Source organism: Sminthopsis crassicaudata, chromosome X (assembly GCF_048593235.1).
Source record: "Sminthopsis crassicaudata isolate SCR6 chromosome X, ASM4859323v1, whole genome shotgun sequence".
Lineage (NCBI taxonomy): Eukaryota > Metazoa > Chordata > Mammalia > Dasyuromorphia > Dasyuridae > Sminthopsis > Sminthopsis crassicaudata.
In genome coordinates, this window is record NC_133623.1 from 17,222,539 (window position 1) to 17,248,971 (window position 26,433).

Consider the following 26,433-nt stretch of genomic DNA (forward strand, 5'->3'; position numbering starts at 1 on the left):
GTGAAGTGAGCAGAGCCAGAACATGGTACATAATAAGAGCAGTAATTTACAATGATCAGCTGTGAATGACTTAGCTACTTACAGGAATACAGTGATCCAGGACAACTCCAAAATTACCCATGCTGAAAAATGCTATTTACCTCCTGAGAAAGAGTTTATGAATTTTGAATGCAAATAAAAACATATTCTTTTTCACATTATTTTTTCATGGATTTTTGTTTTTGATTTGTTTTCTTTCATGTGGTGTTTTGCATAATGATATATGCTATATCAAATTACTTTCTGTCTGGGGGGACACAGAGGAAGAAGGGGAGAGGATGTGGAACTCAATTTTAAAAACCCTAATATAATATGTTTCTATAAGTAATTGGAAAAAATAAAATATTAAAATTTTTAAAAAGAAAAAGAAGCATAAAATGTTTATCTTTATTTTTTTTATTTTATTGGCACGGCCTAATCATTCATTAGGCATTCCTTTATTTTTATAAAGAGTATTCTATAGTTGAGTGGATGCTCATCAGTTGGAGAATGTCTGAATAAGTTATGTATATAAATGTTATGGAATATTATTGTTCTATAACAAATAATGAGCCAGCTGATTTCAGAGAGGCCTGGAGAGACTTATATGAACTGATGCTAAATGAAATAAGCAGAACTAGAAGATCATTGTACATGGCAACAAGAAGACTAAACAATGATCAATTCTGTTAGAAATGGCTCTCTTCAACAGTGAGATGATCCAGGCCAGTTACAATAGTCTTGTGAGGAAGAGAGCCACCTATCCCCAGAGAGGACTGTGGGAACTGAATGTGGTTCACAACATAGCATTTTCACCCTTTTTGTTGTTGTTTGCTTGCATTTTATTTTCTTTCTCATTTTTTTGTGTGCAGCAAGATAATTGCATAAATATGTGTTACCATGTTTAACATAAAAAGTGTTCTGTAGTTGTAATTATGAAATTCCTATATGTACCTTATTAGGCTCACCTCCATTTTGAATGGAATTCCTCTTATTATTTCCTTCTGGTTTTGTTAGTACAATGTAGTGATGCTGATAAATTTGTGGAATTGTTTTCTATTCATTTCCTTCACTTAAACTATTAGTTGTTTTAGTTTTTTAAACTGATTCTCTTAGTAAATCTTTATATTATTTTCAAACAGGTATAATTGTCTCTTCTTTGCTTGCATTTATACGCATTTCTTTAGCTAATAATTGGGGAACTGTGTCAATAATGGTATAGATTGTGGCATGTTCTACTCGTTTTTGTACTAAGAAACCTTACCATTTTTCTCCTTAGTAAAGTATTTGAGTTTTCACTAAATAAATTGGTTACTTTCAAGAAGAATATTCCTGTCTATCTGTCTTTCTTTAAAAAAAAAGATTTTAATGTATATGATTGCTGTTTTTTGTTAGACTTTAATATAATCAGACAATTTTTCCTTATTCATATGATTAATAATGCTGGTTGTTTTCCTAATGTTGAACCATCCTTTCAGCCTTTGAATCCAACTTGTACATCATGAATGTTTTTCTGGTTATATTGATGTGGGCTCCACGGTAGGATTTTAGTTAAATTTTAAAATGTTTGCATAAATATTTATTCCTGAAATTGGTCTGTACTTCTTTTATGCATTGTCCCTCTCTGATTAAGGTATGAGGATCTTATTTATTTCATAAATAGAGTTTTGACGGAGTGTCTTTACTTTCCCTCTTTTTTTTGAGAATTAAAAAAGGATTAATTTATCTTTAAATATTTGATGGATTTTCAATCCATCTGGTTTAAGGAGACACTGCTCATTTCTGATGAAGCCATGCTAGTTGGCTGTGATCACCATTTTCTTTTTTAGATGTTTACTAAACATCTTTTTAATAATACATTCTAAAAATTTGTCAGCAATACAAGTCAAACTCATTGGCTTAGAGCTTGTGCATTCCATTCTCTTCCTTTTGATGCAAATTGAGACGATATTTGCCCTTCTCTAATCTTGGTTCAGAGATCACTTACAGTTCTTGAACTGGCATACTTGCCCACTGTTCAATATCCTGGCTTCTTTCATTTCACCTAAATCAAGTGATTTGAACTCATCAAGGACAGAGAGACATCTTTACTTGTCTATTTATCTTTTGTCTTAACTCCTTATTTGCTGTTTTGGCTCTTCAAAGATCAGTTCAAGGATTATTGTCCTTGGAAGAAACACAAGATTTGAGTCATTCTGTCTTTTCTTTGTGATCTCATTCATGGTGATTAATGGCCTTGTTGGTTCTTCCTTTTTCCCTTTTCTGCATTTTAGCTGGAAAAAAAAAAGCAATCAAAAGGCATTTGCTAAGTACTTAGAATAATACTAAACATTGGGCAGGAAACAGTTCTTGTATTCTAGAATGCTACAATCTAATGGGGGAAGTAACATTTTCATTTATAAGTATGTATACACACACACACACACACACACATATATGTGATTCACATAAAATGAATAGTTTTTTCCATATGGAGGGAACAAACAGCTTGGGATAGTACTTGAGCTGAATTTTAAAGGAAATAAAAGGATTCTGAGAGATTGATATGAAGAGGAAGTGCATTACAGGAAGGGGATAATGCGTACAAAGGTATAGAAATGAGAAATGAATTATTGTCTGTATTGGGAACACACGTGTAAGGAACACATGAGTGAGCTAGGATAACTGGATTACAGGGTGTGTATAGGGAAATAATGTGGAGAAACTTCAAAGGAAGGAAGGGGCCTGGTTGGGAGAAGTATACCATATGATACCAAATAGAGGAGTTGATATTTAATCCTAGAGGTCTAGCATTTTGGATTTCCTTCACAGGCTAATTATACACTATTTCAAAATCTGATTCTTTTTGTACAGCAAAACAACTGTTTGGACATGTATACATATATTGTATTTTATTTATACTTTAACATATTTAACATGTATTGGTCAACTTGCCTTCGGGGGGGGGAGGAGGGGAAAATTAGAACAAAAGGTTTGGCAATTGTCAATGTTGTAAAATTGCTCATGCATATATCTGGTAAATAAAAACTATTAAAATTTTTAAAAATCCTAGAGGTAATGAAGAGCCACTAGAGTTCATTGAAAAGAGAGGGAATATGGTGCCATGGTCAGACTTATACTTTGGTAAATTCCCTTTGGCAGCTAAGTAGAAGGTAGATCAAAGTAGATAGAGACTTGAAGCATGGAGCCAAGTAGCAGGTTATTTTAGACAGAATATGAGGTAATGAGAGCTTATGCTACGGTGCTGGCAGTGTCAGAGAAGAGAAGGGGTCAGTAATAGGGGCATAGTAACAGACTAAAGATGTGAAGTTGGTGCCATTATAGATCTGGGAATGGCATTGAACTAGTGAACCCAGAAAGGTAGTAGTTGTAACCCCAGCTGTAATAAGGAAGTTCCAGAGTGGTGAATTTGGGGGGTTAAGGTATGAGATCTGTCTTAGACATAAGAGCTTATGAGATCACCAAGTAAAAGAGTACAGAGAAAAAAAGAGGGAGCAGAACTGAATCTTGGGTAACACCTGCAGTCAGTAAGCATGATTTGGGATAGAAACCAGAAAGGATATGTAAGAAAACCAGGTGGAAGCTGTCAGCATCTTAGGAAGTCAGAGAAGAGAGAGTGTCCAGGAAATAGAACATGTTTAGCAATATCACATGATGCAGAGTTCAGAGAAGTTGGAGGTTGAGAAAAGGCTGTCAAATTTGTCAAGAAATCATTGGGAATTGTGGAAAAGTGTTAACTGAGTTAGGCAATCAGAAGAAAAATGGCAAAGGCTTTAGAATTTAATGAAAGGAGAAGTTGATGTACCACATAGAAGCAGATTTTTCAGAGTTTGGCTGAAAAAGGAGGAGGGGTATAGGATAATAGGCATGAATAGATCTAGCAAAGATTCTTAAGATTGTATGCAGCAGAGAAGGAGTCCATAGACAAGGAGAGTTGGAAACTTAATGAGAGACTGAGCATTTCTCACTAATTTTAGCTCATTTAAAACTTAAACATCCTTGAGACTATCGTTACATGCTATTAGATGTATGATTTTATGTTCATTTTTTTTCAATATCTTTCCTTTTTTCTTCTGTATGTTTCATTTTACAATTTGTTGATCTCTTCAGCCAGTTTCCATTTTGACAGATCCCTTTTTCAACATGGAATCTACCCTTTCTTTTCTCTGAAACCTTTGAATCCTGAAGTCTTTGATAAATGGGTGACATTCCTCCTCCTCCTCTTTCACAAATTTTATGATAGAGTTGTAATTCTCCCTCAAGGTTACTATTATTTCTTATCCAGTAGCCAAATTCTCTTTGATATTTAAAATTAGTTCAATAACAAAAGTTCCGCTCATAGCTTCCTTCCATTATCATTTTGAAGGATAGGATTTTCATAAGACAAATGGAAGAATTATTCCCTGCTCATATTTGGGCAGTGGGCAACAGGGAAGATGGATGGAAAGAAGAGAGAGTATGTGTAAAAGTAAAAATGAAAGCGGAGAGGAGAAAAAGAATTACCAGGTAACCAAAATTCTCCACCATTGCTGTAGTCTCCATGCCAGACTTGTTATGTGCTTCCTGAATTTCTCTTCTATTTCTTCTTTCTGTCTAGATGTTCTGTGGCTTACTCCATTGCCCAGAACAATTGTTTTTCTTTCTTGTTGGTGAGCAGTGAGATGCCTTTACCACTCTCGTTTTTGGAATTCCTCTCTTGGAGATATCTTTTTAATATAGGATGCTTTTTCATTCACATCTTTTCCCTTCCTTCTCCTGTTGTTGCTCTTGAATAAAGTCTAACCCTCTAGAGCCATTCCAGTCTGAAAAGTAATCAACTTCTGTGCTAGGGTCCAATTCACTTTACATTAGTCTCCCTCACATACCTTGATTGTCACTCATACTTGGTGCATTTGTGAATAGGCTACTGAGTGTCTCTACCCATTTGTAGGTCTTGATGAAATCATCGGTTCACACTGATTTTCTGCAGCTCAACAGGACTAATGACATATCCTATGGGAAAGGGTAGTAACTGAAGAAAGATTCCTCCTTTTAACTGTGTTTTGAATTGGGCTACTCTTGGTTTAAAAGCGACCAAAAGGCAACATTACAGCCCCTGATCTTTGCTGGAAATACTTGGAATGGCACCTTTAAAATATCTACGCCAATATTAGGACTGGGGTTGGACCTGTGATCTCACTGGTATGGGAATTGTCCAGGTAAGGAAGCTCCCTCTCCCTAGGTAGAACAACTTCTATTTGTAACTTTACAGCTATGAATTTACAACAGTTGTTCACAACTATAACTTGCCCAAAGTTACAGAGCCAGGATTTTTCAGAGGCCAGACTTGAAGCCAGTAGAGAATTAATCCAGTGGGATTCTTGTATCCAACTCTTTCTTAGTAGCTAGCTATTCATCAGATCTTTTGCATGGTAGATCCGACTTAATTATTAAGAATAAGCCATTTTTGACATGGTACTTTGCAGCTTACAAACAAAGCCTTAATTACAATGTCTAGATTCATACCAGAGCAATTTTCTATCTAATTGATTCAGGGTGTACCCAACAGGCTTCACATTGTCTATTTTCACACTTGCCCCATTAATTCGATAAATGTAGCTTCTCATCATTTTGGAAATCACTAAATATTTTAGTTCAGTGTAATACAATCCAGGAATACTGATTAACAATCTGTAATCATTTTCACCATTTCTCTGTCCCTGGCAACATTACTGTTCCAAAAACATCTTAAGTAGAACTTTGACTGGAAGCTGTTCTCTGTGGACCTTCCATCTGGCGTAAGCAGAGTGACAAATAGCCCAGGGTTTAACTAATCACATCACCCTCTAGGACTACAGACTGAGTTTGACCAAGTTATATTTGGAAGGGAGGTAGAATAGTTTTGTAGCTGTTTACATAGAAACAGCCTTAAGAGATAATTACATTTCCTTAAATAAGTAAATTTGGTTTAGCCCAGGATGCCAGCAGCATCAGCAACCTCGAGTGGAAAACAACTTGGTTTTAAGAAGTTAATCTCTCCTATGTTAAAATCATTTAATTAAAAAAGGATTCATTTACTGAGACTACATTGACAAGCACATTTCCATAAATCTGAAAAATATGAATAAATCAGATTGTGGAGTGGGGCCAAAGCAGTCCTCTCTCAATGATCTTTGCTTCTCACAATGCTGTCTCTGGCTTTCATCAGGATTCTTCCAAGCTAATTGTAATCCCACTTTTCTTAAACATGTTTAATATTAATCTTGTGAGACTTTGAATTTAATTAACAGCATACCTTTAACTATATGGTCCTATCCTGAACTTCATTCTGTCTGACGTCTGTGACTATTTCCCTATGGCATTAGCCGATTATTTTATGGTAGGGATACTGGGGAGAAAAGAAGCTCCAAATGACTTACCCAGTAAATTTGCTCTATACTTTGGAGTCTAGAGAAAAGTCTTTCACAATAGTGACTTGTTTTCTGATTCAATAGAAAACTGTGGGTTTGTCCAGGGACATTATTCTGCAGATATCCATTTCCGTGATGAAGCCCCAAGGTTCCAGCTTGAAAACAGCTTTGTTCATTATGTTACAAAGGATGAAGAATGGGGATATGATCATTCTTGGATGGTAGCTGAAAGATGGCTCATAGGGCCATCTCCCTAGAACAATCCACAGTTAATCAGTTATTGAACATTTTACACACACACACACACACGACTAAAATACATAACATCTTTCTCTAAAACTTAATGTCTAGTTAGGGAGAAAAAAAGAATATGTTCATGAAATGATTTGGAAATGATTAAAGAGCAAGTTAGTAGTAGTAGTAGTAGTAGTAGTAGTAGTAGTAGTAGTAGTAGTAGTAGTAGTAATAGTAATAGTAATAGTTGTTGTTGTTATTGTTGTTGTTGTTAAGATAAATAAGAAATGAAGTCTGGAGCTATGGAATCATTAATATGGGGAACTCACTGCTAAGGAAACTATATATAGCAAAGCAGGTATGCTGTTTTGACAGAAATAGGAGATGGTCCAGTCTGAGGTAGATGCAAAGAGTAAAGCATCAGACAGTAAGTACTTAAATATCAGCAATTGTCATAGTCCCATAATGATATGTAATTATGGGGTTAGCTAGCTCCTTATCTCAGTTGCCTAGAGTAGTGGTGTTAAATTCAAATAGAAATTGAATTGGGGTGGAGTTGGAGGCTACTAAACTGTACTTAATTTTAACATATGGTTACCTGTGTTTTATTGTATTTCTATTTATTTTGATAAACATTTCCTTCTTCGATTTTGATCAGTTATAGCCACACTCAGCAGTGTTGTGGGCTACAAGCTGTGGCCCTTTGGTCTAGAGAATTGAGACAATAAGTGACTTCCCCAGAGTCCTCTCTTACTGCCGGAATGTGTCAGGGGCTTGGTTTTATTCTGGGTATTCCTAGCTCAGTAGCTAGATCTTTTGTCAATTACCCTCTACCTCATGTAATAACAATACAATAATAATGATGAAGATAATAATCACAATAATCACAAAAACAACAAAGAATCTAAAGGATTTGTCACATTGCTACTTTGTGTGCTCCTTCTACACAGCCCTTGTAAATGAGAAAATTTTTAGAAATTTTCTTTTTTTTTTTTTTATTTTTTTTTTTTAGAAATTTTCAATCCGCATGTCTTTATATAATAGTTATCACAAAACTCCTATCCACAGCCTCCTTTCTGCTTGAGAATACCTGTCCAGATTGGTGCTCTGCTGGCATACTCTTCAAGCAGACAGGGTACTACTTCACACCTCTGAATCATTAGAAGACCAGGACGATCATTCAATTGAAAGTGTTGCCTGATGCTTTTTCCTTTACATCCATCTCATACTGGATCATCTCCTACAGTTGTCAAAACTGCATATCCTTGAGTGGAAAAGCTGCACAATGATGCAATTGACCTTCCCAGTTTGTCTGTCTGTGACTAATGGTGATGCTAAATAATTTACTAGTTTAAGTAATTCAGATGGTCAGAAAATTCTGCACAGAATCATCTCAGTACCATCTCCTTCCTCTTTGCAGATCCCTTGGACCTTCTGGTGGAAAGCAGTCTGTTTCTGTATTATGGGATTTTTGCAGAAACAGTCTGTCACACACACTCTATGCAAGAGGTGCCCCTGTGCCAACTTCCTTGCCAGAAAAAAAAAAAAAAAAAAAAAAAAACTCCAAACTGTTCAGAAACCTGTGCTTCAGTTATATTTCTGAGGGCAAATGTGATCTTCCACATTTTTACAAGTGGCCTCTCGGGTAGTGTGTTGTGCCCTCAGAGGCCCTGGGACCCATGGTACAACCCTCCCCAGACAGACATTGTCTCACCCAAATCTCACAATACAGATAGGGCTCCAGCTCTGTATTTGGTGATTGATTTCTTTCCTGTCACTTTCCTGAATCCAAACACAGATGCACCCTTTCCTTGGATTCAATCGCTCCCTGCCCTTCTTCCTACAAACTAGAACTTGAGTGTTCTCTCCCCAGTGTGAACAGTCTCTCCCTGGTCACTGAATCCCTGCTATCAAAAGTCGATCCCTAACCAATATTGTTTCTCTTCCAGTCTTCACTTGACAGCATTTTCAGCTCCTGACATCGTTCCTCTAAAATGTTCAGGGCATGTGTTTTGGGATTCCTTAGTTCCTAAAGCTAGAGGAAACAAGAGAAAGGGCAACTTTCTGGAAGGGAGTGTGACATTAGACTTTATTTTGCAATTCTCTCTCAAATAATCTAAAAGGCTTTCTCCAAATGTTGTGAGTTATGATGTCATGTAATCTAAAGGGGCTGACTTGTCACATTAAGTAATAAGAAAATTTTCATGTTTGCTTTTGCTCTCTCTCTGTTTCTTGCTCTGCATTCTTTGGTTGGCTTTTAATACAGACAGTCTACAAAAGAAAGTAAAGAAAAACAGTGGACTTGAGATGCTGGAGACTTGGCTTATTTTATTGGTTTGGTGGCCAAAATATTGATTATATTAAGATTTGGTTTATGCATCTTTTACTGCTACCATGTATTTCAGAATAACATTGTAAAGTAGATAAGCTAATTCCATTTCTCCTCTATACTGTTATGAGTGATTCCTACTCTTCTTGCCACCAGCGTCTTACCTTCCCTTTCTGCATATGTATAATAGGAGTGTTGGACTGAACTCTCAGCTCTAATGTTCCATGACTCCTTTATGTTGTCCACTGATACTTCTGTGAGTTGCCTGGCCTTGTCTTATTTCAAACGCTTTGGTAATCTAGACCTTTCTCATGCCCCCAAACAACCTTCTTTATTTCTTTTTAAGATAGACCTTTGAATACTCTTAGAGGATATAACAGGGCACATTTGAAATGAATGTTTCTTTTGTTTGCTTTCATTTTTAGTTGTTTTTTTTTATTTTAACAACAAATTACCAGATCAAGAAAGTATGTGTGTATATGTGTATAATAGTAGAAGAAATTATATTCATAAATGTCCCTTTTTTCTTTACTTCCTTGGAAATTGTTCTTTGTTTCTCCGCTTCACACCTCATTTACTTTATTCTCCCCCCCTTTATTCCCCCATTACCCCTAAGCAATCCACAGTTAAATATAAGGATATGCCTGTGTATACATATGTAGAAATATACATGCCCACTTATTCACTCATACACACACACACACACACACACACACACACACACACACACACGCCTTTCCTTTTTCTGCTGACTCTTCCTTTTTCTGCTCTATAACTTGTCTTTGTGTTATTTAACTTCCCCCCACCTAAGGATCCCTCACTTGTCTTCTTCTCTCATCCCTTGCTTCCCTATCCACTTATACCTCCCCTCTTATTTCTTTATAGATTTTGGAAGGTTCTATACCCTTCATGGTATGTATATGGTATTGCCTATTAAACTCATTCCTGATGTGAGTAGGTTTTCAGAACTTTGAGCCCTCCTCCCCCCTCTCATGTCTCTGTGTCTATTCTTACTCTGAACCTCATTTGAATAACATGATTACTATTTTTACCTTTACTCTGCCAATCTTTCTGTTGAGCTACCCTATTGATGATGTGAATCTTAAATACATAATATACAGTTCCCATTAAAAAAATAATTTGTCCATGTTTAAACAGTTTGTACATGTTGATTTCCTTAAAAATGGCCTTTGATACTAGATTTATATGCTGAATTTTCTGTTAAGTTCATGTTTGGTTGATAGAAAATCCTGAAAGTCTGCAAGTTTGTTGAAGTTCCATTTTTTTCTTATTCAAAATTATAGATAATTTAGCTGGATGTGATATTTTTGGCCACAGGCCTAGTTCTTTTGATTGCTGGTACATGTGATTACAGTACCTGAGGTCTTTTATTGTAGCTGCTCATAAGTCTTGTATAATTCTAATTGTAGCTCCAGCATCTTTGAATTGTTTCTTTTTCTTGTTTCTTGCAAAATTTTCTCTTTTATCTGGGGATTTCAAAATTTGGCAATAATATCTCTGTGTTTTCCATGTAGGATCTCTTTAAGGTAGTTGATGAATATATTTTTTCTATTTCTACTTTCCCCTCATGTTCTCTCTCTGCTGGACAATTTTCTTGGATTATTTTCTGCATCATTGTGTCAATGTTCTCTTTTTCTGGTCACAACTTTCTAGCAGTAAAATTATTCTTTTATATATATATATATAGATATATTTCTCCCCAGTCTGTTTTCGAGATCTGTTGTTTTTCTTGTAAGATGTTTCACATTATGTTCTATTTTCTCATTTTTATGATGTTTTATTATTTCTTGGTCTCTCATGCTTTCATTGGCTTCCCCTTCCACAATTCTACCTTCCAAAAAATTATTTTCATCTTTGAAACTCTGTATTTCCTTTTTCAGTTGGTTAACTCTGTTTTCATAATTTTGTTTTTCTTGGATGGTTTTAATTTTTTTTAGTTTTTCCTCAATATCTATCATTTCATTTTTAAATTCTTCTATAAAGAAGTTCTTTTATAAATTTTCTCAGGACAGGGACCCATTTCATGTTATGCTTTTTAAAAAAAATTATTAATTTAATAATTATAATTTTTGCCAGTACATCTGCGTGGGTAATTTTTTACGACATTATCCCTTGCACTCATTTCTGTTCTGAATTTTCCCCTTCTTCCCTCCACCCCCTCCCCTAGAAGGCAGGCAGTCCCATACATGTTAAATGTGTTATAGTATATCCTAGATACAATATATGTGTGCAGAACCGAATTTCTTGTTGCACAGGACGAATTGGATTCAGAAAGTAAAAATAACCTGGGAAGAAAAACAAAAATGCAAACAGTTTACACTCATTTCCCAGTGTTCCTTCTCTGCGTATAGCTGATTCTGTCCATCAATTGGAACTGAATTGGATCTTCTTTTTGTTGAAGATATTTACCTTCATCAGAATACATCCTCATAATCTCCTGGTTCTGCTCATTTTACTCAGCATCAGTCCATGTAAGTCTCTCCAAGCCTCTCTGTATTCATCCTGCTGTTCATTTCTTACAGAACAATAATATTCCATAACCTTCATATACCATAATTTACCCAACCATTCTCCAACTGATGGACATCCATTCATCTTCCAGCTTCTAGCCACTATGAAAAGGGCTGCCACAAACATTTTGGGACATACAGGTCCCTTTCCCTTCTTTAATATTTCCTTGGGATATAAGCCCAGTTGTAGCACTGCTGGATCAAAGGGTATGCACAGTTTGATAACTTTTTGGGCATAGTTCCAGATTGCTCTCCAGAATGGTTGGATTCTTTCACAACTCCATCAACAATGCATCAGTGTCTGGAAGTGGATTTCTTCAACATAGAGAAGAACTAATCCAATTCCAATTGATTAATGATGGACAGAACCAGCTACATCCAGAAAAGGAACACTGGGAAATGAATGTAAACTGTTATTTTTACCTTCTGAATCCAATTCTTCCTGTGCAAAAAAAAATTCGGTTCTACACACATATATTGTATCTAAATTATACTGTAATATATTTAACATATATAAGACTGCTTGCCATCTGGGGGAGGGGGTTGGGGGAGGAAGGGAAAAAATCTGAATAGAAGTAAGTGCAAGGGATAATGTTGTAAAAAATTACCCATGCATATGTACTGTCAAAAAATGTTATAATTATAAAATAAAATAAAAAATTAAAAAAAAAAAAAAACAATGTATAAGTGTCCCAGTTTTCCCACAGCCCCTCCAACATTCATCATTATTTGTTCCTGTCATCTTAGCCAATCTGACAGGTGTGTAGTGGTGTCTCAGAATTGTCTTAATTTGCATTTCTCTGATCAGTAGTGATTTGGAACACTCTTTCATATGAGTGGAAATAGTTTCAATTTCATCATCTGAAAACTGTCTGTTCATATCCTTTGACCATTTATCAATTGGAGAATGGCTTGATTTCTTTTAGAGTTACCTCTATATATTTTGGAAATGAGGCCTTTATCAGAACCTTTAACTGTAAAAATGTTTTCCCAATTTGTTACTTCCCTTCTAATCTTGTTTGCATTAGTTTTGTTTGTACAGAAACTTTTTAATTTGATGTAATCAAAATTTTCTATTTTGTGATCAATAATGATCTCTAGTTCTCCTTTGGTCACAAATTCCTTCCTCCTCCACAAGTCTGAGAGGTAAACTATCCTATGTTCCTCTAATTTATGTATGATCCCGTTCTTTATGCCTAAATCTTGGACCCATTTTGATCTTCTCTTGGTATGTGGTGTTAAGTTTGGGTCCATGCCTAATTTCTGCCATACTAATTTCCAGTTTTCCCAGCAGTTTTTGTGAAACAATGAATTCTTATCCCAAAAGTTGGGATCTTTGGGTTTATCAAACACTAGATTGCTATAGTTTCATTTCATGTTACTCTTTGGAGATGAACCCCAATTCTTCCCTGTTCCCATAATATGTTTCAATGGTGAGATTCTTTGTTTGTTGGTGGTTCAGTTTTCTTTACTGAGAAGTATTAGTGTAAACACCTTGAATCATGGGGTAGGGGCATGCATAGTGCCTCAAGCTTCTCTTTAGCTTCCTTCTCTGACCAGGAACCCCAAAGCAAGAGCTTCACTTGCCTGCAAGTGCCCCTACCCCCCCCTGGCCCCTGTACTCCTGGTGTCCTGGTTCCCTCTCATCCAGGGTCACATCTTAGCAGCACAGCTGGGCCTGGCATTCCCATCAGCGAATGTTCCCTTGTCTTCCCAGACTCAAATCCCCACTGAACAAAAAATCTGGGAGAGAGCTAGAACAGCGGGGTTTAGATCCTTGCTCAGCTCATTTATGTGAGCTTGGACAAATCACCTAACCTCATTGGGTACAGTTTGCTTATTCATATAATGTGCATAAGTCTTGGTACTGCCTTCTCACAGGGGAGTTAGAAAGGTTGAACAAACTGATATCTGCAAATCACTATATGAATATCAGTATCTATGATTCATATTGTGATTATCAGTAATGATATAAAACTTTCTGACTTCCTTGCTAATAAAGGCATGGCTGAAAAAGAATCGAGTTGGAATATGAGACCTGGCCTCCCTCTACCAGAAATACTGGGAAGCAAATCAAAGTCAAAGCGATCAAAGTGAACAGTTTGAGGCTGGTAATTACTAGTAAAGTTAACCAACACTAAGAGATAGAAGGAAGTTAGGGCAAGCACAGGTAAATAAGAGTTTCTCAAAATGAAAAAAAAATGATCTGGGGTTTCAAGTGGCTTGCAACCTTAAGATGAACAGTCTCATGTGGAAGTCAGGAAAATTAATACTATGTCAGAGTACATTAAAAGCCTCTGTGTCCTAGACTAGGAAGGGGGTCATTTCAGATTTCTGCCCTGCTCAGACTACATACTATGTTCTACACTGGGTACCACCTTTCAGGGAAAGACACTGATATGCAGGGGAGCATCCAAAGAAGGGAACCCAGAATTATAATATGGAACTTGTACTGTCTGAAGATAGAATGAAGAGAGTGAGACTGCTCAACTTGGAGGAAGAGAGAACTTATCAAGGATCTTCTAGCAGGCTTCAAGTGTTAGGAGAGTTATCACATGGACACCAGATGAGACTTGTTCCACTTGTTTGCACAGGGCAGAAATGGAGACAAAGGGTGGAAGTTAGAAGAAACTCCAGAACTGATATGAGGAAGAATTTCTTCCTCATTATAGCTGTGCCCAAGTGGAATTGGTTACGTCAGGAGGTAACAGTGTACCTTCAGAATTATGAAGCCTGGCAGGCCACTTATTGGGGAAGTCAGGGAGGGGCTTCTTGATGAAGTTCTGATTAGACAGAGGCTGCTCTTAGTCTCAAATTCTCATCCTGCCACTCTGATTTTGTGACACGGGCAAAAGGGCCTTTGCACCTTCTTTCTTTAATCTTCCTCCTTGGCCAATTGTACAAAAGAACAGAGACTTTAACTAAAGGAGAATATGAGAGAAATTGGGGCATCACTTGACTACTCCATAAGTTGGCTTGAGCAGAACCTTGGCAGTGACGTATGACCCTGGCTTAGGGCTTGATAAGATGGTGAGCATTCCATTCCACTTTCTGATATGTAAACTGGGGCGCAATTGAGCTAGCTCTTTTGAAAGAGGGATTTAGGGTATTTGTGAAGTTTTTCATTTTTCATAGCTTCTGCTTGGATTGGGTGCCTTTTTGATAAGTATTCTCACCTTTCCCACCTATTCTTGAGGTTATTAGGTTTTCAGATCATGAATTTTTCAGACTGCTGGTGTAAACAAAGGGCCCAAGGTTACAAGGTGTTGTTGGAGAGTCAACTTTAAAAAGAATAACTAGTTCTCTCTTCCATCTATTTGGACATTCTTGGTAAAATCACACAAGCATGCTCATGCGAAAGAGGTCTCTTGTATAATTTAGAGAACCTGGTCCTTTTGCAGATACATTGATTCATATTTTTGGTGTTAACCATTGATCCCACTGGATATTTGTCAGCTTGGGAACATTCTGGGTTGCCAGATATAGCCTCTTAGTGTCTGTGAGATGAGATACTTCTTTAATAAATGCTTGGTGATTGATTGATTGATTTGGAAATGCCCTTATCTTTCATATATTCTGAACTGCCTTTGTATTTTTCAAAGGATAAGAAATGTGGTTGTTTTCCCCCGTCAGACTCCAAATGTTTTTCTTTGGGTGTACATTGCTCTCAGATTTATCACCATAAAATAAAAATGTACAAACCTCTGTGATATAACATACAAACAAGAGTATTTCCTGTGTCTCTGTTTATCTTAAGAAGCTTCTGGAACTCAGTAGGACAAATCAAAAGGGGCTCAGGATAACTTTGGGCTAATAGCCGCAATCAAAGGGAACCTTTTCTCTAACAAATGGGACTTAGGCACTGTGTATACAGAAGTAAGGCACGGTGTTAATTGTGTTCATTTAGTGGACCTGAACTTAAAGAGACCAGATCAGCAGCCTCAAAAAGCAGGATTTAATTTTCCACCCCTTTTCTCACCTTCATTTAGAGGTCCAATTGGTCAGTTGTGAAAATGCTAAAAATTTGTGACCATTCTAAAACATTCAGGGACCTTACTGATTATGCTCTCCTGGAATTAACTAGCCAGAACACCTAGGCCATGACACAAGACTGGTCTGTGAATTGTAGGAAAGGGTAACAGGTAAGATGATTTAGGAAGTCCCTGCCAGCGTAGCCAACTGTCTTGCTATACGTTCTCCTCAGCCCACCTTGCAATTTCATGTTCTCCATGTTGCACCTTCCAGTACAACTGGAAAATATCACCAAGGTTAGAAAGTGGGAGGCAGGAAGGATAATCCTCCTCTCCTTTTGGAAGCATCCTCTCTTAGTAAGACTTCCAGCATTTTTTATTTAGGAGGATAGGGATTAACAAATAGATTTGAATACAAAATGTACAATTTTGTAGTTGGAAATGTAGAAGTAGATCAGTGAGGAGACTAAGAATGGATTGGTGGCATCATTGTTATAGAGATGACCATCAAAGCCATGGGAGTGGATGAGAGAATCAAGGGATATCTGGTAGATAGAAAAGAGGACCTGGGACAGAATCTTATGGCCATATCATTCCAAGATGTGGTAGGAAGCTGAGGAGCCAATAAAGAAAGCAGAGAAGGGACCATTAAACCAGACAGAGGTGCAGGATAAGCGCATCTATGGTGTTGGGTGGGGAAACTACTCATTAGAATGGAGAGTAAGTACATGTATGTAATGTCTGAGTAGGGTCGTGGGTACTTGGAGATTAAGAAATTTCATGTTCAGACAGTGAAACATGAAGGATACGGGCACTTTTTCTAGGGTCAATCCAGTATTGCATTGAATTGACTCTGTGGAATGCCAAGGTTTTGATAGATTACAATCTCAAAATCCTGCTTTTGGAATGTCATATAGTCTTAACTTGTACATAAGCCATGTATCCCTTCTTTGTGGTTCCTGTCACGTGTTCCTTTGGCCTTTGATTAAAGATCTCTAGTGAGGTGGAGCCTGTTGGTCTTCAGAGCAGCCCCAGTTTGCTTGTAGCTGGCGCTAACGGTTAAGAAGCTTTCCCTTTCCCTAGCCTGTATTTGCCTCTGGCAACATCTTTGTGTTGATCTTGGTTTTGCTCTTTGGGAAAAAGCAGAATGTGTGTGGTGTCTCTGCCACACGACAGCCTTTCAGACACCTGAAAACAGCTCCAGGGTCCCTTCGAGCTCTAGGTCTAGGAACCTGTGATTGCATTTTTACTGTATGGATTTAAGTGGTTATGAATTTCATTAAAGAAAAAAACCAAGAATCATAGATGTTATTTATTAAGACTAACAAAGACTACTACAAAAATAGGGGGTATGTTTTATAATTGAATTTTCCTCAGGAAGTTAGTGTAGGGTTCACAGAGGACACTGTTCAACTTTTACATTAGAACGAGGAAATTAGCTCAGAATTCTAAGAGACTGGTCTCTGAGGTAAGCACTCAAGTGTTGAGGCAAGAAATATCACTTCCAGGCCAGCCCTTGTTATTTCTTTTTCTCATACATTTTGGGATTACCATCTCTTCCATGCAGTCCTCTGGATCTGTCCCTGCCTTCACCTCTCAGGCCTCTTTCCAACCCAGCTGAAAAGTAATGTAATCTTCCTTGGATTTCTTCTAATCTTGGCACTGAACAGTCTCCCTGGTGCCATTTTTATTTGCACATATCTTCTTCCCCCTCTTCATTATATTGCAAGCTCCATGGGAGCAGGGACTGCACTTAATTATTTTTTGCTTTTCTCTCTAGTACTCAGGACCAGTGCCTTGCACTCAGTAGATGCTTAGAGTCTGTAGAATATAGCATAAGGCTAAGATAAAAGTCAGAATTATAGAGCTTGGAAGTCCCTTAGAAATCCCACAACTAACGACTACGGTGGTAATAAAAAAAAAAAGATAGCCTTGAGGGTGAGGGCAGTATTTGAAATGCTGACAGGTGAAAGAAGGAATGGTTAATCTGGTTCTTCTAGGTCCCAGAGAGCAGATGCAGGAGGCTCATGCTTTGCAAAGAAGGAAACAAAGCCTTCTGCACTATTAGAGCAGCAATTTGTAACCTGAGTTCTAGATTCAGGGCAGGGTATGGGGGTGGTATGGTGTGACTTGGGAACCAGGGTGGCGAGAGATCACATCTTCCTTTTACTCATCTCTGACTGAATTTCCTCTACATACTTAAAAACCTGATTCTGTACTGGGGTCTCTAGGCCTCTCCAGACTGCCCAGTAGGTCTGACCTCAAAGCTTAAGAAACCATGTATAAAGCCATCCATAGGTGATATGGATTGGCTTTTAAGTTGGCAGTTGCTTCTCATTGGAGTACTTCAAATGAAGCCTGCATGAACTTCTATTGGGATGCTGTAGGAGAAGATTCTTATTAGATCCTTCTTCATTCTCAGAAGTCCTTTCTAGGTCTGAGGTGCCATAATGGCTTGAGGAAGGGGAGGCAGTTGATATTTCTGAAACCACTACTTTTATTGTGCCCTTTACTGTGTTTGCCCAGTCATAGTCTCTCTTGACTTACCATGCCAGATTGAAACAAAAAAAAGAAAGAAAGAAAACTGACCTTTTGCCTTATCCAATCGAATTTTGAGTTTGATTCATTTCCTTCTACCTGTAGAAAATGGTCAGGCCCAACATGTCTTCCATAGCTTCAAAGATAGCTTTAATTAGGAAATGATCAAAATCTCTGGTATATTTTTTGATTACATGAATATACTCTGAGCTGTGATTCTCCTGGCTCAGGTCATGAGCATTTATAGGACTGAACTCCTCTCAAGAAATACAGGGAAGTTGGGAATGAAAGTAGACCCATACAGCTGTTCTGTTTGGTTCCATTGCCAACATGCTCCAAGCCACATCCCTTTTTAAATTTGAACACTGAGGTTCTGAAGACACATAGCTGAATCACAATCATTACCTATTGTATGTGCTGTGATTGTATATATGTGATGTGGGTGTGATGGTAGAACTGGTAATGAGATAACTGGCATTTCTGTAGTATTTTAAGGTTTAAAAACTATTTTTGCATTCAAATTCAGATTCAGCATAAATTACTTACTAGCTTTGTGACCCTGGACAAATCACTTCACGCTGTTGCCTCAGTTTCCTCATTTGTAAAGTAAGCTGGAGATGGGAAGGGCAAACCTCTCCAGTATTTTTGCCAAAAAAAATAAAAATTAAAAAAACAATAAAACCCAAAGGGGGTCATGAAGAGTTGGGCGTGACTGAAATGACATAGCAACAAAAACAGCAAAAGTTTATTTGTCCTTTAACAATCATTTTGGGGTAAGTACCAAAGGTGTAATTGTCCCCCTTTAAGATGAGTAAAGTGATCAGTGACTTGTTTGGGGTCATGCAGCCCGTAACTCACAGAAGAAAGAGTTTCCAATATAGGGCTGGAAGGAATCTCAGGTCTTTGTAGTCCGACCACTTCATTTTTCAGGTACTAGACAAGTATCACAGTATGGAGTTGTAGCAGCATTCCCCTAACTTCAAGTCTATCATTCTTCTCTTTCCCCCTACTCCCGTTTCAAAGTCAGGACTTTCTAGAAATAACAACTTCCCTTGTGCAAGTAGTGACAGAGACTTTCCAATGCCTGACTCTTTTGGCACAAGTGAAGGCTAGAGCTGGACTATTTTGTAATTTCCAGGATTTCTCATCTAATTGGCTTTTGTAGCTTATATGTGCCAAATGGTTTGCAATTTTATTGCAAAACTCTGTTTAGCCATCTTTGCAAGAGTGGCTTTTCCCTCCCACCCTACCCTGAAATTTTTCAGTGAAGTAAAACTTAAAATAAGATCTGTGATGTCCTCTGCCTGGCAATGTCAAGTAATGGTCCTTTCAATTCAACTCACTTCAATTCATGAACTTTTATGAAGCCCTTGGTACAGATTAGGCCATAGAGAGATAGCTCAAAAGAGCTTTGCCTTGGAGGAGTTGTTTTACTGGCCTTGGGGGCAGGGCCTGGGCCTGCCTCATGTATGCAGCTTACTCTATCTAGCTGGAGCTATTGTCTCTAGGAGAGGGCACAGGTTGGGCTTTGTAGGAAAATTGGAATCCTCCGAAGTAGAAGAGTAAGGAGTGCATTCTAGATGTGGGAGCTTACCTGTGCAAAGTAACGGAAACTCCAGCTGGAATCTTATGTACAGGGACCAGGAAATGGAGGGTGTGAGAATGGGAGCAATACCAAAGAAGACTAGAGTGGTAATTAGCAACAAGATTGGAGAGGGTTTTAAAAGACAGCCTGGGGGATTTTGAATATCATTTTAATGGTAGTAGAGAGAAAGGGAATTATCTTCCTTACTAATATACTGTTCCTAAACCCAGTGTTTACATAGTGATCTTCTAGGGGGAAAATTATCCCCTGATAAGATAGTTTTATTTATAATACTAATAATTTAATAAATATTCTATGTGTTCTCTTTTCTCTGTCATGATTCCATAATGATTTTACCTATTCTAACTGTATTCCTAGCATTCCATATTAACATCCATTTTGGTGAGACGATTTATTAGGACCATCTTCATGATTGTAAAAGATTTACAAGACTGTTTTCCTAGATATATTTAATGTTTTTTCCATATTGTAATAAAATATTGAGTTGCTCTTGTATTTACATAGGCTTGTCCTCTAAGTACCTTAAAACATTTAGCAGATGCTACCAGTTAAAGTTTCCTTTTTCCTTATGCAGGATAGGAGAAAGGCAGTATGGGAGTTCTTTTGGAGATTCTGAATTAAGGCTCCAGTGTAGGGCACACAGCCTGAGTCATTGCCAGAGCCACAGTCACATAATAGGATCTAGTAACTGCCAATTTATTGCTCTGCAGGAGATAAGAGATTTCCTCTGCCCACAAAGTGTGACTAATCTCTTTGACTTTTGAAAGGAAGATTTTGCCAAATAACAAAAAATTTTATGCATTAGACTTCGGGATCAGAAATCTGACTGAGAACATTCATTTGACCAGTGGATTCTGCTCGTTGAGTCTGGCTTTGATTCACTAGGGAGAAACCTTTGCCATAAGAGGACTCTGCTGACAGAACTATATGCTGTGGCATCTGAGGAAGATGGCCATTTGTTTCAGATCCCAGCACCTCCAGTTAGGGGGCAGGTGTGCAGGGGAAGGGGGGAGTGTTACAGAGGACTGACCAAGAAGTGGGGAAGGCCTGCAATGAGTGAGTGCCTTCTTTGTGTCAGCTAGCCAGGGAGAAGAGACACAGAAATAAAACTCCTTCCAAGAGTTTAAATTCAAATGGCAACTTAGTTTGAACCCTTCCTTTCAGCCTTTCTAGCCCTGTGACCCCTGAGAAGCCAATGAACCTTTATGAGCTGCAAAATTGGGATCATAATTGTACTTACTATGGGTTGTTAGGATGAAATGGGATAATATATGTAAAGCACTTTTCAAACATTAAAGCTTTAGATAAATGTTAGCTCTTCTGACTTTTTCAGGCAGCCCATTCCATTTTGGACAGCTCCAATTGTTAAAAATTACTCTCTTTAACATCTTTCCTGTGCTTCCAGCTTTTCAATTTCCTCTCCCTATACATCTCGTCCTAAAGGCTGCAATTAGCTTGAGAAATCAGAGATGTATATTTACCCATGACACATCTCTCCTCACATCCTTATAATCGCTTTGAATTGCCTAAAAGAGAAGCATAGCATTCTCTCTGGGAGTTTGACATTTTTCGGCTATTTTATTCCATTTTATATAACTGGGCCTCTGATGTGCACCTCTGTCTCAGTTAACACGTGGGCCATTAACCACATTCATTTACATATTCCTCTACAATTCCCAGTTGCCTGTTTACATAGAATTATAATCAAAAGTGGAAGAGAATGACCAGATCATTTCTTCCAGCTCCTGGATTTTACAGATGAGACACACAGAACTGACTTGCTTAAGATGATAGAGCTAGTTAATGGCGGTTACTTTTCAAAATGGTAAAATGCTTTTGCATCTTGTTCTGATATTTTAGCTTGATATTACAGTGTCCTAATGATCTAGTCAGAGCTCTGAAGCTTCATCATCTTTTCCAAAGGCATTCTATGCAGTAACTACACATAAACTGAAAATGGAGTTGAAAAACAACATGAAGACTTATGTGGACCAATGGAATATTCAGAAATGACTTAGGAAATATTTTATCTAGATGATTCGTTATTGAGATATTCCTGTGAATCTTTGATTTCAGGGAAGTTCTTAGTCACTCCCACAATGTAGATCTCCACTCATTCATACCTGGTAATCCTTTGAGTCCCATATACTTCCACACGCTTGCCACAGAGGATAACTTGCTATACTAGATGTTTTCATCATGTTATCTTTACTTTCTGCCAACACTAGTGAAACCAATTAGCTATGAATGGATATTTCCAAAATTTCGAAAATTCCCAGCTTAACACAGTAGTATGATCTGACTTCAGAAAATGAAATTCATAAATGAGTGAATACACAAAGGGAAAAAATAGTCCAAATGGATTTTAAAATAAATGCTGTCATATGTTTAGTGAATAAATAATTCCCTGCTAACCTCTTGCCTAAATAGAGAAAGAAAGAAGGCCACCTCCCTGAATTTCTTTTGTAAGATAAATATGGTCATATTGTCCCAACTTGAGAAAGAGAAAACAGAGACAGAAAACTATAGACCAATTTAACAATGAACAGATGTAAAATATTAAACAAGACATTAACAAAGAAATGATAGCAATATATTAAGATATTATTTACTATGACTATGTTGGATTTATACCAGAAACATAAGATTGGTTCAACATTCAGACAACTATGAGAGTATTCTGAAAAAAAAATTGTTGTGTGGTCTTATCAATAGGTATAGCACAGAAAAAATCATGACAAAGTCGAATGTTCATATAAAAAAATTAAATATCATATGAGAAAAAGGACCTTTCTATATGAACCAAAGTAACCGTTAAAACCAAAAACTGACAATCCCAGTGACTCAGTAAGATTAGGTGTGAAGCTAAGATGCATGCTGTCCCCAATTTTTATGAAATAATGTTAGAAATGTTTGCCATTCAAAGAGGGATTATCATATGTATTTAGTTTGGTATAGAAACTTGTCTCAGTCAATAGGTAAGTAGGAAGAGAAGGGGGAAAGGAAAGGGTAAGGCTAATAAAAGAAAGGGCAGAAAAATAGAAGGGGAAAAGGATAAGAAAGGGGAGGGACTGAAAGAAGGGAGGGCCGATTGAGAGAGGTGGCAGTCAGAAGCAAAACATTGATGAGAAGGGAAAGGAGAAAAGGAGAGATAAAAGGATAATGGGAAAAATAAGATGGCGGGAAATACAGAATTAGTATTTTTGACTCTTCCAGGACTAAGTAATTATCAATATGAATAGGATGAACTCTCCCATAAAATGGAAGTGGATAGCAGACAGGATTAAAAGCCAGAATCCTTCAATATGTTGTTTACAAGAAACATATTTGAAGAAGAGAGATATATACAGGGTAAAGGTAAAATGGCTGGAGCAAAATCTATTATGCTTCAGCTGAAGTAAAAATAAAAAAAAAACAAAAAACAAAAAACAAAAAAAACAAAAAAAAAAACAAAAAAAAAAACCAAGGGTAGATATCTCGACTTCAGATCAATCAAAAGCAAAAATAGATATAACTTAAAGAAATAAGGAAGGAAAGTACATCTTGCTAAAGGGTACCATAGATAATGAAGTAATATCAGTACTAAACATATATGCTCTAAGTGGCAGAGCATCCAGATTCCTAGAGAAGAGGTTAAGAGTTGCTAGAAGAAATAGACAACAAAACTGTACTGGGGGGGGGGATCTCAACCTCCCTCTTTCAGAACTAGATAAATTTAACCACAAAATAAACAAGAAAAAAGTTAAGGAAGTAAATAGAATTTTCAAAAAATTAGGTATGATAGACTTTTGGAGAAAATCAGAGACAGAAAGGAATATACTGTTTTCTCAGAAGTACATGAAACCTACACAAAAATTGACCATGTATACAAGGCATAAAAACCTCACAATCAAATTTAGAAAGGCAGAAATAAGAAATGCATCCTTTTCAGATCATGATGCCATAAAAATTACATGTAATAAAAGTCTGTGGAAAAGTAGACCAGCAATTAATTGTAAGCAAAATAATCCTAAATAATAAGTGAATGAAAAACACCATAGAAACAATCAATAATTTCACCTGAGAGAATGACAATAATGAGACAACACACCAAAATTTATGGGATGCACCCAAAACATTTCTTAAGGAATGCTTATAGAAATAGAGAAAGAAGATCAGTGAATTGGGCATGCAACTAAAAAGCTAGAAAAAGAACAAATTAAAACCCCCCAATTAAATACTAAATTTGAAATTCTAAAAATAAAAGGAGAGATTAATACAATTGAAAGTAAATAAACTGTTGAATAAACAAAACTAAGAGTTGGTTTTATAAAAAAAAAAAAAAAAAAGCAAAATAGACAAACCTTTAATTAATTTGAAGAGAAAAAGGAAAGAAGAAAATCAAATTATCAGTATCAAAAATGAAAAAGGTGAACTTATCAGCAATGAAGAGGAAATTAAAACAATAATTAAGAGCTATTTTACCCAACTGTGTGCCAATAAATCTGATAATCTAAGTAAAATGGATGAATACTTCCAAAACATAGATTGCCCAGATTAACAAAAGAGGAAATAAAAGAAATTGAACAAGCTCTTTAATGAACTCCTTAAGAAAAATCATTAAGGTTAGATGGATTTACAAGTGAATTCTAACAAACATTTAAAGAACATTTAATTCCAATACTATACAAACTGTTTGGGAAAATATAGGATGAAGGAACCTACCTTATTCCTTTTATGACACAGATATGGTGCAGATATCTAGACCAGAAAGGACCAAAACAGAGAAAGAAAATTATAGGCCAATTTCTCTAATGAATATCAATGCCAAAATCTTAAATAAAATATTAACATATAAATGGTTGCCATAGCAGTAAGAATGTGAGAGAGTAAATATACAAAAAAGAGTAGACAGAGTTGTATTTTGAGTAGAAAAGGAGTAGGCAAAATCATTTATTTGTAGATGACATGCTTTACATAGAAAATCCAAATGAACTAATTAAAACTGAATTCAGACAATAATTTCAATAAAGTAGACTAATTAAAATAAACTTCTAAAAATCATTAGCCTTTTTTATGTCATAATAGCAATAAGTGGTATTCACATAATACTTTAAAGTATGATGAGGAATTTCCATATATTTTATTTGATCTTCCCAACAGTACTGTGAAGTAGGTGTTGTTATCATCTCCATTTTGTAGATGGAGAACTTGAGGCTGAGAGACTTGGTCCTCAGAGTCACAGAGCTGGTAAATAAACATCTGAGCTTAGGTCTTTCTGCCTCTGGCCCAGAGTTCTATCCATTGTGCCATGTAGCTCCCATTAGGCAGCATTAATATACATTATAAATTCCAAGTGGATAAATAATTTAAATATAAAAGGCCAGGGTATATAAATATAAACTACATATAAATATGAAATATAAATATAAAAAATCAATGTAGAATGAGTTATATTTTTCACAGTTCTGGATATAGGAAAAATCCTTAACCAAACAAGAAATAGAAAAGGTCATCCAAGAAAAAATAGGCAATCTCAATTATGAAAAGTTAGCTTTTTTTCCCCTACAAACAAGCCACAATGTAAGTAAGTGCATAAAGTAAGTGCTTAATAAATGTTTGTTGACTTATTGTTGACAAATGAAATTATCACAAGTAGTGGCATAAAAATATGTATACTGGTGAAAATCATGAATTAAACATCTCTGATAAAAACCTTGACATACAAAATATAGAATGAATTGGCAAAGATTATTAAAAGCTGCTTAAATAAATGAATAAATAGTTCTAAAAATAAGAAATACATAACTGTCACTAACTGCCTAGAAAAAATGTTCAAAATCACTAATAATCTGAGAAATGTAAATCAGAACTACCACTCCTCCCTCTTCTGTACACACACATGAAAACTAATTAGGCTAGCCAAGATGCTGAAACATGAAAACTCATTCTTGAAGGGGCTGTGGAAGGACAGACAAGCTAATTCACTACAAGAGGGACTTTGAATTTGTTCAACCACTCAGGAATCCAATTGGGAATTGTACAAGAAAGGTTATTAAATTGCTCATACCCTTTGGCCCAGAGATTGCACCAGTGGAACTATATCTCATGGAGTTCATTTACTGCAAGGAAAGGTGTATAAAAACCGTCATGGTAGCTTTTTTTGTAATAACAAAAAGACAGAAGTAAGATGTGCTCCACAATTGGTTAATAGCTAAACAAATTATTATCTATGAATATAATATATTACTCTATTTTAAATGAATCACAAGTAGAAAGAATTGAGTAGCCTGGGAAGACTCTTAGAAAAGTGATAGAATTCAGAAAGCAGATCCAAAAAACAACATACACACTAACCATATCATTGTAAAGAAATTGAACTTAGAGCAGGCCTGAAAACTGTTCTTTAAATCGTAATGGTCAACATGCAACAATTAAATGGCATAATTCTATTTTTATTTAGTAATTGATAAGCTCTTTTTTCAAGAAACATAGCTTGTAAGGATATTTGTTTGGGTTTTAGGGAGTATGCCTTTTGTGCTAACACAAATGTGTCAATAAAAGACAAGACTCTGAAAAATAAATATATAAAATAACATCTCCACAAATTTGATCTCTAATCTTTTGCTATTCTTCCATTTTAGCAACTGTCAGAAAAGCAAACAATATCAGTTTGCTGTGCCCTATTCTTGATTTAACAGCTGCTAGTTAAACTGATCCATTCTCCACATTTTCCACATCTATTATCTAAGTGAATTCTGCTTAATAATATCAGGTTATTCTATTCCCTAACCAACATGATGATAGGGTCCCTTTAAAATATGTATGATATAGTAGC

The 26,433-nt window shown here is 36.4% G+C and overlaps 1 long non-coding RNA gene across 1 annotated transcript in view; it reads left to right on the forward strand.

Annotated features, from left to right (window-relative positions):
• The window catches only part of LOC141549193 (uncharacterized), a 45,629-nt gene that overhangs the window by 18,676 nt on the left and 520 nt on the right, over positions 1-26,433 (forward strand). The gene's annotated exons all lie outside the window — the stretch shown is intronic.